This window comes from Idiotropiscis lumnitzeri, unplaced genomic scaffold, assembly GCF_059441095.1.
Source record: "Idiotropiscis lumnitzeri isolate Australia: NSW breed Sydney's pygmy pipehorse unplaced genomic scaffold, RoL_Ilum_1.0 HiC_scaffold_256, whole genome shotgun sequence".
NCBI classification, from domain to species: Eukaryota; Metazoa; Chordata; class Actinopteri; order Syngnathiformes; family Syngnathidae; genus Idiotropiscis; species Idiotropiscis lumnitzeri.
The window spans coordinates 17,501-30,000 of NW_028283794.1; the positions used below are offsets into that span (position 1 = coordinate 17,501).

The 12,500-nt window shown below is 58.3% G+C and overlaps 1 non-coding gene across 1 annotated transcript in view; it reads right to left on the bottom strand.

The window, feature by feature from the left end:
• The window catches only part of LOC148314660 (18S ribosomal RNA), a 1,933-nt gene extending 1,641 nt beyond the window's left edge, over positions 1-292 (bottom strand). Inside the window, exon 1 of the ribosomal RNA XR_015841602.1 lies at positions 1-292. This exon is cut by the window's left edge and continues 1,641 nt beyond it. This is a non-coding gene — a ribosomal RNA (18S ribosomal RNA).
• Between the last annotated feature and the right edge of the window lie 12,208 nt (positions 293-12,500).

A 12,500-nucleotide genomic window follows, 5' to 3' on the forward strand; every position in this document is an offset into this window, starting at 1 on the left:
ACAGCCCGCCGGCTGTGAAAGCCGGCGGGCCCGCTGCACCGCGGCAAACCGAACCCGCGTGGGTTTTGGGTCTGATAAATGCGCGCGTCCCCGCGGAGACGGGTCGGCGCTCGTTTGCATGTATTAGCTCTAGAATTGCCACAGTTATCCAAGTAACGGTGGAGCGATCAAAGGAACCATAACTGATTTAATGAGCCATTCGCAGTTTCACTGTATCGGAACCGTGTGTACTTAGACTTGCATGGCTTAATCTTTGAGACAAGCATATGCTACTGGCAGGATCAACCAGGTAGCCCTCGCGTCCGGCGGTCTGTGTTTCTTGCATTGGAACCGGAGCTGAGCGGGGAGCCGGGCGCGGGGACCGGGCGGCGCCCGCGGGAGACGGCCTCCCGCGGGGTTACCCCCGGCGGCACCCCAGCCTCCCTCGTTTCTTTCATATTTATTTCGGACGTGGGCTACCGAAATTTCCGTTACGATTCAGCCCCCGTGCGCGGTGAGGAAGTCGGCTGGGCCTCGGTATGTACTCGGTCCGTAGAGGCCGCGTTACCGCGTGGCGGTCAGTCGCGGGAGGGAGCCGGAGCCGCCCGCACGCCCGCGACCGCAACACGCACTCGGAGGCGGCGTCTTCTGACAGACGCCGGTAGGGTTTGAGAAACATGCTTTTTCGGAAAGGACCGCTCGGCTGATGCGGGCCTGGGCTCCCGCGCCCCTCTCGTGGCGGGGCGGCGCGGGGTACCCGCGAGCGCGGCGGAACTCCCGTGTAGGACATCTCTGGGCCCGTGTGGCCAACGGGCACGCGACAGGGTCGTCTCGGTCTCGCGACGAAAGCGGTTTCGCGCTGGTTGGTGCGCTAGAGGTCGATCCGCAGGCCGAAGGAACCGTCCACCCGAACACCCCGGCGCGAGGCCGGGGCCGGCAGGGGCCCTCCGATGGCGGGTCATGCTTGCCAATCGGTCAGTGGTTGGTGTGGTGCAGTATATGTCAGGGTGTGGGTGCGAGATGGGCCGGGAGGACCGCTCCTCCAGCGTCGGACCCGAGTCATAGGAAGTGCCGTTTTGTCACAACCCCAGGGGTGGGGGGGTAACGGTAGGGAAGTGCCGGCCAACGCGCAGAGGTCGACCCGCAGGCCGAAGGAACCGTCCACCCGAACACCCCGGCGCGAGGCCGGGGCCGGCAGGGGCCCTCCGATGGCGGGTCATGATTGCCAATCGGTCAGTGGTTATGTGTGCTGCGGTGATGCGGTGCCGGCCAACGCTCAGAGGTCGACCCGCAGGCCGAAGGAACCGTCCACCCGAACACCCCGGCGCGAGGCCGGGGCCGGCAGGGGCCCTCCGATGGCGGGTCATGATTGCCAATCGGTCAGTGGTTATGTGTGTGCTGCGGTGCCGGCCAACGCTCAGAGGTCGACCCGCAGGCCGAAGGAACCGTCCACCCGAACACCCCGGCGCGAGGCCGGGGCCGGCAGGGGCCCTCCGATGGCGGGTCATGATTGCCAATCGGTCAGTGGTTGTGTGTGCTGCGGTGCCGGCCAACGCTCAGAGGTCGACCCGCAGGCCGAAGGAACCGTCCACCCGAACACCCCGGCGCGAGGCCGGGGCCGGCAGGGGCCCTCCGATGGCGGGTCATGATTGCCAATCGGTCAGTGGTTGTGTGTGTTGCGGTGGGGCCGGGAGGACCGCTCCTCCTGCGTCGGACCCGGGTCATGGGAAGTGCCGTGTGGCGGTGGTGGGGCCGGGAGGACCGCTCCTCCTGCGTCGGACCCGAGTCATGGGAAGTGCCGTGTGGCGGGGCCGGGAGGACCGCTCCTCCTGCGTCGGACCCGAGTCATAGGAAGTGCCGTGTGGCGGGGCCGGGAGGACCGCTCCTCCTGCGTCGGACCCGAGTCATAGGAAGTGCCGTGTGGCGGGGCCGGGAGGACCGCTCCTCCTGCGTCGGACCCGAGTCATAGGAAGTGCCGTGTGGCGGGGCCGGGAGGACCGCTCCTCCTGCGTCGGACCCGAGTCATAGGAAGTGCCGTGTTGCGCTGGTGGGGCCGTGCCCGCCAACAGCCTTCAGTGGTCGGATACCACGTTTGCAAGCTCCCCGCTGGAATGGGGACTTAGAAGAAATGAGGGGAAAATTCCCCCGGAGCTCCGTGCCTGAGGGCGGGCTGTGAGCCGCGCCGCGTCCGCCAACAGCCTTCCATGGTCGGACACCATTGTTCGCAAGTTGCCCGCTGGAATGGGCACATAGAAGAAATTTCGAGGATAACATCCACCAGAGCGCCAGGGCGGCCGTTATTGCAGTATGCGTCCGCCTGGCAGCTCTCTTCCGCGGGAACCATTGGGCAATTTCTTTCACGGAGGTGGACATAGAAGAATTTTTGTTTCTAAAAACGTGGTTCCTAAAAATGTGCCCCAGGTGTTTTGGAAAACCCGGGTAAACCTGGGAAGTAGGCAAATGACCCTCTGACTAGGGGTAAAAACGTTTGCCTACTGCAGCGCCCCTAATGCAATTCGGCGGAACTGCAACGCCCCTGGTCGCCTAAACGCTACCCCTGGTCGCCTAAACCTCACCCCTGGTCGCCTAAACCTCACCCCTGGTCGCCTAAAAGTCACCCCTGGTCGCCTAAATTGTCAACCCCTGGTCACCTAAATTGTCAACCCCTGGTCGCCTAAAGGGGACTTAGAAGAAATGAGGGGGCAAATTCCCCCGGAGCTCCGTGCCTGAGGGCGGGCTGTGAGCCGCGCCGCGTCCGCCAACAGCCTTCAGTGGTCGGATACAATGTATGAAAGTTCCCCGCTGGAAAGGGGACTTAGAAGAAATGAGGCAAATTTCCCCGGAGCTCCGTGCCTGAGGGCGGGCTGTGAGCCGCGCCGCGCCCGCCAACAGCCTTCAGTGGTCGGATACAATGTTTGAAAGTTCCCCGCTGGAAAGGGGACTTAGAAGAAATGAGGCAAATTTCCCCGGAGCTCCGTGCCTGAGGGCGGGCTGTGAGCCGCGCCGCGCCCGCCAACAGCCTTCAGTGGTCGGATACAATGTTTGAAAGGTCCCCGCTGGAAAGGGGACTTAGAAGAAATGAGCCAAATTTCCCCGGAGCTCCGTGCCTGAGGGCGGGCTGTGAGCCGCGCCGCGTCCGCCAACAGCCTTCAGTGGTCGGATACAATGTTTCAAAGTTCCCCGCTGGAAAGGGGACTTAGAAGAAATTTGTAAAAATTCACCCGGAGCTCCGTGCCTGAGGGCCGGCTATGAGCCGCGCCGTGCCCGCCAACAGCCTTCCACGGTCGGATACAATGTTTCAAAGTTCCCCGCTGGAAAGGGGACTTAGAAGGAATTTGTCAAATTCACCCGGAGCTCCGTGCCTGAGGGCCGGCTATGAGCCGCGCCGTGCCCGCCAACAGCCTTCCACGGTCGGATACAATGTTTCAAAGTTCCCCGCTGGAAAGGGGACTTAGAAGGAATTTGTCAAATTCACCCGGAGCTCCGTGCCTGAGGGCCGGCTATGAGCCGCGCCGTGCCCGCCAACAGCCTTCCACGGTCGGATACAATGTTTGAAAGTTCCCCGCTGGAAAGGGGACTTAGAAGAAATGAGGGGGAAATTCCCCCGGAGCTCCGTGCCTGAGGGCGGGCTGTGAGCCGCGCCGCGTCCGCCAACAGCCTTCCACGGTCGGATACAATGTTTCAAAGTTCCCCGCTGGAAAGGGGACTTAGAAGAAATTTGTAAAATTCACCCGGAGCTCCGTGCCCGAGGGCCGGCTATGAGCCGCGCCGCGCCCGCCAACAGCCTTCCTTTGGTCGGATACAATGTTTCAAAGTTCCCCGCTGGAAAGGGGACTTAGAAGAAATTTGTAAAATTCACCCGGAGCTCCGTGCCCGAGGGCCGGCTATGAGCCCCGCCGTGCCCGCCAACAGCCTTCCACGGTCGGATACAATGTTTCAAAGTTCCCCGCTGGAAAGGGGACTTAGAAGAAATTTGTAAAAATTCACCCGGAGCTCCGTGCCCGAGGGCCGGCTATGAGCCCCGCCGTGCCCGCCAACAGCCTTCCACGGTCGGATACAATGTTTCAAAGTTCCCCGCTGGAAAGGGGACTTAGAAGAAATTTGTAAAAATTCACCCGGAGCTCCGTGCCCGAGGGCCGGCTATGAGCCGCGCCGCGCCCGCCAACAGCCTTCCACGGTCGGATACAATGTTTCAAAGTTCCCCGCTGGAAAGGGGACTTAGAAGAAATTTGTGAAAATTCACCCGGAGCTCCGTGCCCGAGGGCCGGCTATGAGCCGCGCCGTGCCCGCCAACAGCCTTCCACGGTCGGATACAATGTTTCAAAGTTCCCCGCTGGAAAGGGGACTTAGAAGAAATTTGTAAAAATTCATCCGGAGCTCCGTGCCCGAGGGCCGGCTATGAGCCGCGCCGTGCCCGCCAACAGCCTTCCACGGTCGGATACAATGTTTCAAAGTTCCCCGCTGGAAAGGGGACTTAGAAGAAATTTGTGAAAATTCACCCGGAGCTCCGTGCCCGAGGGCCGGCTATGAGCCGCGCCGTGCCCGCCAACAGCCTTCCACGGTCGGATACAATGTTTCAAAGTTCCCCGCTGGAAAGGGGACTTAGAAGAAATTTGTAAAAATTCACCCGGAGCTCCGTGCCCGAGGGCCGGCTATGAGCCGCGCCGTGCCCGCCAACAGCCTTCCACGGTCGGATACAATGTTTCAAAGTTCCCCGCTGGAAAGGGGACTTAGAAGAAATTTGTGAAAATTCACCCGGAGCTCCGTGCCCGAGGGCCGGCTATGAGCCGCGCCGTGCCCGCCAACAGCCTTCCACGGTCGGATACAATGTTTCAAAGTTCCCCGCTGGAAAGGGGACTTAGAAGAAATTTGTGAAAATTCACCCGGAGCTCCGTGCCTGAGGGCCGGCTATGAGCCGCGCCGCGCCCGCCAACAGCCTTCAGTGGTCGGATACAATGTTTGAAAGTTCCCCGCTGGAAAGGGGACTTAGAAGAATTGAGTAAAATTCACCCGGAGCTCCGTGCCCGAGGGCCGGCTATGAGCCGCGCCGCGCCCGCCAACAGCCTTCCTTTGGTCGGATACAATGTTTCAAAGTTCCCCGCTGGAAAGGGGACTTAGAAGAAATTTGTGAAAATTCACCCGGAGCTCCGTGCCTGAGGGCCGGCTATGAGCCGCGCCGTGCCCGCCAACAGCCTTCCACGGTCGGATACAATGTTTCAAAGTTCCCCGCTGGAAAGGGGACTTAGAAGAAATTTGTGAAAATTCACCCGGAGCTCCGTGCCCGAGGGCCGGCTATGAGCCGCGCCGTGCCCGCCAACAGCCTTCCACGGTCGGATACAATGTTTCAAAGTTCCCCGCTGGAAAGGGGACTTAGAAGAAATTTGTAAAAATTCACCCGGAGCTCCGTGCCCGAGGGCCGGCTATGAGCCGCGCCGTGCCCGCCAACAGCCTTCCACGGTCGGATACAATGTTTCAAAGTTCCCCGCTGGAAAGGGGACTTAGAAGAAATTTGTAAAATTCACCCGGAGCTCCGTGCCCGAGGGCCGGCTATGAGCCGCGCCGTGCCCGCCAACAGCCTTCCACGGTCGGATACAATGTTTCAAAGTTCCCCGCTGGAAAGGGGACTTAGAAGAAATTTGTGAAAATTCACCCGGAGCTCCGTGCCTGAGGGCCGGCTATGAGCCGCGCCGTGCCCGCCAACAGCCTTCCACGGTCGGATACAATGTTTCAAAGTTCCCCGCTGGAAAGGGGACTTAGAAGAAATTAGGCAACTTTCCCCGGAGCTCCATGCCTGAGTGCGGGCTGTTTGCCGCGCCGTGCCCGCCAACAGCCTTCAGTGGTCGGATACAATGTTTCAAAGTTCCCCGCTGGAAAGGGGACTTAGAAGAAATTATGAATATTTTTGTTTCTAAAAACGTGATCCCTGAAAATGTGCCCCAGGTGTTTTGGAAAACCCGGGTAAACCTGGGAAGTAGGCAAATGACCCTCTGACTAGGGGGGAAGAACGTTTGCCTACTGCAGCGCCCCTAATGCAATTCGGCGGAACTGCAACGCCCCTGGTCGCCTAAACGCTACCCCTGGTCGCCTAAAAGCTACCCCTGGTCGCCTAAAAGCTACCCCTGGTCGCCTAAACGCTACCCCTGGTCGCCTAAACGCTACCCCTGGTCGCCTAAACGCTACCCCTGGTCACCTAAACGCTACCCCTGGTCGCCTAAACGCTTCCCCTGGTCACCTAAACGCTACCCCTGGTCGCCTAAACGCTACCCCTGGTCGCCTAACTGACCCCTCGTGTGTGGGGATCAACGTTTGCCTACTAGGGCGTCCTCCGGCGGCCTCTCGGCAGTACTGCAGGCCCATTTTAGCCGAGCCCATTGAAATGAATGGGGGAATTTTATACGTTTTTGCCTTTTTTTTCCCCCCCTCGTTCTTTTTGTATTTATTCATTTATTTCAACTTTTACCGACTCAACCGCCCTCCGGCGTGCCCTCGGCGGTCCCGCAAGCCCAATTCGGCCGAGCCCATTGAAATGAATGGGGGAATTTTATACGTTTTTGCCTTTTTTCCCCCCCCCTCGTTCTTTTTGTATTTATTCATTTATTTCAACTTTTACCGACTCAACCGCCCTCCGGCGTGCCCTCGGCGGTCCCGCAAGCCCAATTCGGCCGAGCCCATTGAAATGAATGGGGGAATTTTATACGTTTTTGCCTTTTTTTTCCCCCCCTCGTTCTTTTTGTATTTATTCATTTATTTCAACTTTTACCGACTCAACCGCCCTCCGGCGTGCCCTCGGCGGTCCCGCAAGCCCAATTCGGCCGAGCCCATTGAAATGAATGGGGGAATTTTATACGTTTTTGCCTTTTTTTCCCCCCTCGTTCTTTTTGTATTTATTCATTTATTTCAACTTTTACCGACTCAACCGCCCTCCGGCGTGCCCTCGGCGGTCCCGCAAGCCCAATTCGGCCGAGCCCATTGAAATGAATGGGGGGATTTTATACGTTTTTGCCTTTTTTCCCCCCCTCGTTCTTTTTGTATTTATTCATTTATTTCAACTTTTACCGACTCAACCGCCCTCCGGCGTGCCCCCGGCGGTCCCGCAAGCCCAATTCGGCCGAACCCATTGAAATGAATGGGGGAATTTTATACGTTTTTGCCTTTTTTTTCCCCCCCTCGTTCTTTTTGTATTTATTCATTTATTTCAACTTTTACCGACTCAACCGCCCTCCGGCGTGCCCCCGGCGGTCCCGCAAGCCCAATTCGGCCGAACCCATTGAAATGAATGGGGGAATTTTATACGTTTTTGCCTTTTTTTTCCCCCCCTCGTTCTTTTTGTATTTATTCATTTATTTCAACTTTTACCGACTCAACCGCCCTCCGGCGTGCCCTCGGCGGTCCCGCAAGCCCAATTCGGCCGAGCCCATTGAAATGAATGGGGGGATTTTATACGTTTTTGCCTTTTTTCCCCCCCTCGTTCTTTTTGTATTTATTCATTTATTTCAACTTTTACCGACTCAACCGCCCTCCGGCGTGCCCTCGGCGGTCCCGCAAGCCCAATTCGGCCGAGCCCATTGAAATGAATGGGGGAATTTTATACGTTTTTGCCTTTTTTCCCCCCCCCCTCGTTCTTTTTGTATTTATTCATTTATTTCAACTTTTACCGACTCAACCGCCCTCCGGCGTGCCCTCGGCGGTCCCGCAAGCCCAATTCGGCCGAGCCCATTGAAATGAATGGGGGGATTTTATACGTTTTTGCCTTTTTTCCCCCCCTCGTTCTTTTTGTATTTATTCATTTATTTCAACTTTTACCGACTCAACCGCCCTCCGGCGTGCCCCCGGCGGTCCCGCAAGCCCAATTCGGCCGAACCCATTGAAATGAATGGGGGAATTTTATACGTTTTTGCCTTTTTTTTCCCCCCCTCGTTCTTTTTGTATTTATTCATTTATTTCAACTTTTACCGACTCAACCGCCCTCCGGCGTGCCCTCGGCGGTCCCGCAAGCCCAATTCGGCCGAGCCCATTGAAATGAATGGGGGGATTTTATACGTTTTTGCCTTTTTTCCCCCCCTCGTTCTTTTTGTATTTATTCATTTATTTCAACTTTTACCGACTCAACCGCCCTCCGGCGTGCCCTCGGCGGTCCCGCAAGCCCAATTCGGCCGAGCCCATTGAAATGAATGGGGGAATTTTATACGTTTTTGCCTTTTTTCCCCCCCCCCTCGTTCTTTTTGTATTTATTCATTTATTTCAACTTTTACCGACTCAACCGCCCTCCGGCGTGCCCTCGGCGGTCCCGCAAGCCCAATTCGGCCGAGCCCATTGAAATGAATGGGGGGATTTTATACGTTTTTGCCTTTTTTCCCCCCCTCGTTCTTTTTGTATTTATTCATTTATTTCAACTTTTACCGACTCAACCGCCCTCCGGCGTGCCCCCGGCGGTCCCGCAAGCCCAATTCGGCCGAACCCATTGAAATGAATGGGGGAATTTTATACGTTTTTGCCTTTTTTTTCCCCCCCTCGTTCTTTTTGTATTTATTCATTTATTTCAACTTTTACCGACTCAACCGCCCTCCGGCGTGCCCTCGGCGGTCCCGCAAGCCCAATTCGGCCGAGCCCATTGAAATGAATGGGGGGATTTTATACGTTTTTGCCTTTTTTCCCCCCCTCGTTCTTTTTGTATTTATTCATTTATTTCAACTTTTACCGACTCAACCGCCCTCCGGCGTGCCCTCGGCGGTCCCGCAAGCCCAATTCGGCCGAGCCCATTGAAATGAATGGGGGAATTTTATACGTTTTTGCCTTTTTTCCCCCCCCCCTCGTTCTTTTTGTATTTATTCATTTATTTCAACTTTTACCGACTCAACCGCCCTCCGGCGTGCCCTCGGCGGTCCCGCAAGCCCAATTCGGCCGAGCCCATTGAAATGAATGGGGGGATTTTATACGTTTTTGCCTTTTTTCCCCCCCTCGTTCTTTTTGTATTTATTCATTTATTTCAACTTTTACCGACTCAACCGCCCTCCGGCGTGCCCCCGGCGGTCCCGCAAGCCCAATTCGGCCGAACCCATTGAAATGAATGGGGGAATTTTATACGTTTTTGCCTTTTTTTTCCCCCCCTCGTTCTTTTTGTATTTATTCATTTATTTCAACTTTTACCGACTCAACCGCCCTCCGGCGTGCCCTCGGCGGTCCCGCAAGCCCAATTCGGCCGAGCCCATTGAAATGAATGGGGGGATTTTATACGTTTTTGCCTTTTTTCCCCCCCTCGTTCTTTTTGTATTTATTCATTTATTTCAACTTTTACCGACTCAACCGCCCTCCGGCGTGCCCTCGGCGGTCCCGCAAGCCCAATTCGGCCGAGCCCATTGAAATGAATGGGGGAATTTTATACGTTTTTGCCTTTTTTCCCCCCCCCCTCGTTCTTTTTGTATTTATTCATTTATTTCAACTTTTACCGACTCAACCGCCCTCCGGCGTGCCCTCGGCGGTCCCGCAAGCCCAATTCGGCCGAGCCCATTGAAATGAATGGGGGAATTTTATACGTTTTTGCCTTTTTTTCCCCCCCCTCGTCCTTTTTGTATTTATTCATTTATTTCAACTTTTACCGACTCAACCGCCCTCCGGCGTGCCCTCGGCGGTCCCGCAAGCCCAATTCGGCCGAGCCCATTGAAATGAATGGGGGAATTTTATACGTTTTTGCCTTTTTTTTTCCCCCCTCGTCCTTTTTGTATTTATTTACTTATTTCAACCTTTACCGACTTAGGGGCCGCTTTGCACCGCCTGTGCCCGGGGAAGGTGCTCCTATTCGGGCCAAGTGTGACACACGCCCGCCCTCCTCCTCCGGAGCTTCCATTAGGGTAGACTTAGGGGCCGCTTGGCACCGCCTGTGCCCGGGGAAGGTGCTCATATTCGGCTTCACTGTCAGGCAGCATGCACTCCTCCTCCGGAGCTTCCATTTGGGCAAACTTAGGGGCCGCTTGGCACCGCCCGTGCCCGGGGAAGGTGCTCCTATTCGGGCCAAGTGTGACACACGCCCGCACTCCTCCTCCGGAGCTTCCATTTGGGCAAACTTAGGGGCCGCTTGGCACCGCCTGTGCCCGGGGAAGGTGCTCATATTCGGCTTCACTGTCACACAGCATGCACTCCTCCTCCGGAGCTTCCATAAGGGCAAACTTAGGGGCCGCTTGGCACCGCCTGTGCCCGGGGAAGGTGCTCATATTCGGCTTCACTGTCACACAGCGTGCACTCCTCCTCCGGAGCTTCCATTTGGGCAAACTTAGGGGCCGCTTGGCACCGTCTGTGCCCGGGGAAGGTGCTCATATTCGGGCCAAGTGTGACACACGCCCGCACTCCTCCTCCGGAGCTTCCATGAGGGTAGACTTAGGGGCCGCTTGGCACCGCCTGTGCCCGGGGAAGGTGCTCATAGTCGGCTTCACTGTCAGGCAGCATGCACTCCTCCTCCGGAGCTTCCATTTGGGCAAACTTAGGGGCCGCTTGGCACCGTCTGTGCCCGGGGAAGGTGCTCATATTCGGGCCAAGTGTGACACACGCCCGCACTCCTCCTCCGGAGCTTCCATTTGGGCAAACTTAGGGGCCGCTTGGCACCGCCTGTGCCCGGGGAAGGTGCTCATATTCGGGCCAAGTGTGACACACGCCCGCACTCCTCCTCCGGAGCTTCCATTTGGGCAAACTTAGGGGCCGCTTGGCACCGCCTGTGCCCGGGGAAGGTGCTCATATTCGGGCCAAGTGTGACACACGCCCGCACTCCTCCTCCGGAGCTTCCATAAGGGTAGACTTAGGGGCCGCTTGGCACCGTCTGTGCCCGGGGAAGGTGCTCCTATTCGGCTTCACTGTCACACAGCATGCACTCCTCCTCCGGAGCTTCCATAAGGGCAAACTTAGGGGCCGCTTGGCACCGTCTGTGCCCGGGGAAGGTGCTCCTATTCGGCTTCACTGTCAGGCAGCATGCACTCCTCCTCCGGAGCTTCCATAAGGGTAGACTTAGGGGCCGCTTGGCACGGCCTGTGCCCGGGGAAGGTCCTCATATTCGGGCCAAGTGTGACACACGCCCGCCCTCCTCCTCCGGAGTTTCCATGAGGGTAAACTTAGGGGCCGCTTGGCACCGCCTGTGCCCGGGGAAGGTGCTCCTATTCGGGCCAAGTGTGACACACGCCCGCACTCCTCCTCCGGAGCTTCCATTTGGGCAAACTTAGGGGCCGCTTGGCACCGCCTGTGCCCGGGGAAGGTGCTCCTCTCCGGGCTAAGTGTGACACACGCCCGCACTCCTCCTCCGGAGCTTCCATAAGGGCAAACTTAGGGGCCGCTTGGCACCGCCTGTGCCCGGGGAAGGTGCTCCTCTCCGGGCTAAGTGTGACACACGCCCGCCCTCCTCCTCCGGAGCTTCCATGAGGGTAGACTTAGGGGCCGCTTGGCACCTCCCGTGCCCGGGGAAGGTGCTCCTATTCGGGCTAAGTGTGACAGACGCCGGCCTATTACCCCCGGAGCGATGGAGCTGGGGGCGCTCGCTCCCCGCCCGTGCCCGGGGAAGGTGCTCCTCTCCGGGCTAAGTGTGGCAGACGCCGGCCTATTACCCCCGGAGCGATGGAGCTGGGGGGCGCTCGCTCCCCGCCCGTGCCCGGGGAAGGTGCTCCTCTCCGGCCTAAGTGTGGCAGACGCCGGCCTATTACCCCCGGAGCGATGGAGCTGGGGGGCGCTCGCTCCCGGCCCGTGCCCGGGGAAGGTGCTCCTCTCCGGGCTAAGTGTGGCAGACGCCGGCCTATTACCCCCGGAGCGATGGAGCTGGGGGTGGGCGCTCGCTCCCTGCCTGTGCCCGGGGAAGGTGCTCCTCTCCAGCCCCAGGTCGCCTAACCCCCTTACCCCTGGTCACCTAAACCCCTTACCCCTGGTCGCCTAAACGTCTCACCCCTGGTCGCCTAAACCCCTTACCCCTGGTCACCTAAACCCCTTACCCCTGGTCGCCTAAGTGGCCCACCCCTGGTCACCTAAACGTCCCACCCCTGGTCACCTAAACGTCCCACCCCTGGTCGCCTAAACCCCTTACCCCTGGTCACCTAAACGGCCCACCCCTGGTCGCCTAAACCTGCCGCCCCTGGTCACCTAAGTGGCCCACCCCTGGTCGCCTAAGTGGCCCACCCCTGGTCGCCTAAGTGGCCCACCCCTGGTCGCCTAAGTGGCCCACCCCTGGTCGCCTAAGTGGCCCACCCCTGGTCACCTAAACGTCCAACCCCTGGTCGCACTTAGTGCAATTCGGCCCACCTCGCGTCCGGGAGGAGGCCATCCTCTTCGGCCTGACTTTCACGGACGCCGGCCTGTCTCCTCCGGAGCCTCCACGCGGTTGAACTTAGGGGCCACTCGGCCCACCTCGCGTCCGGGGGAAGGCCGTCCTCTTCGGCCTGACTTTCACGGACGCCGGCCTGTCTCCTCCGGAGCCTCCACGCGGTTGAACTTAGGGGCCACTCGGCCCACCTCGCGTCCGGGGGGAGGCCATCCTCTTCGGCCTGACTTTCACG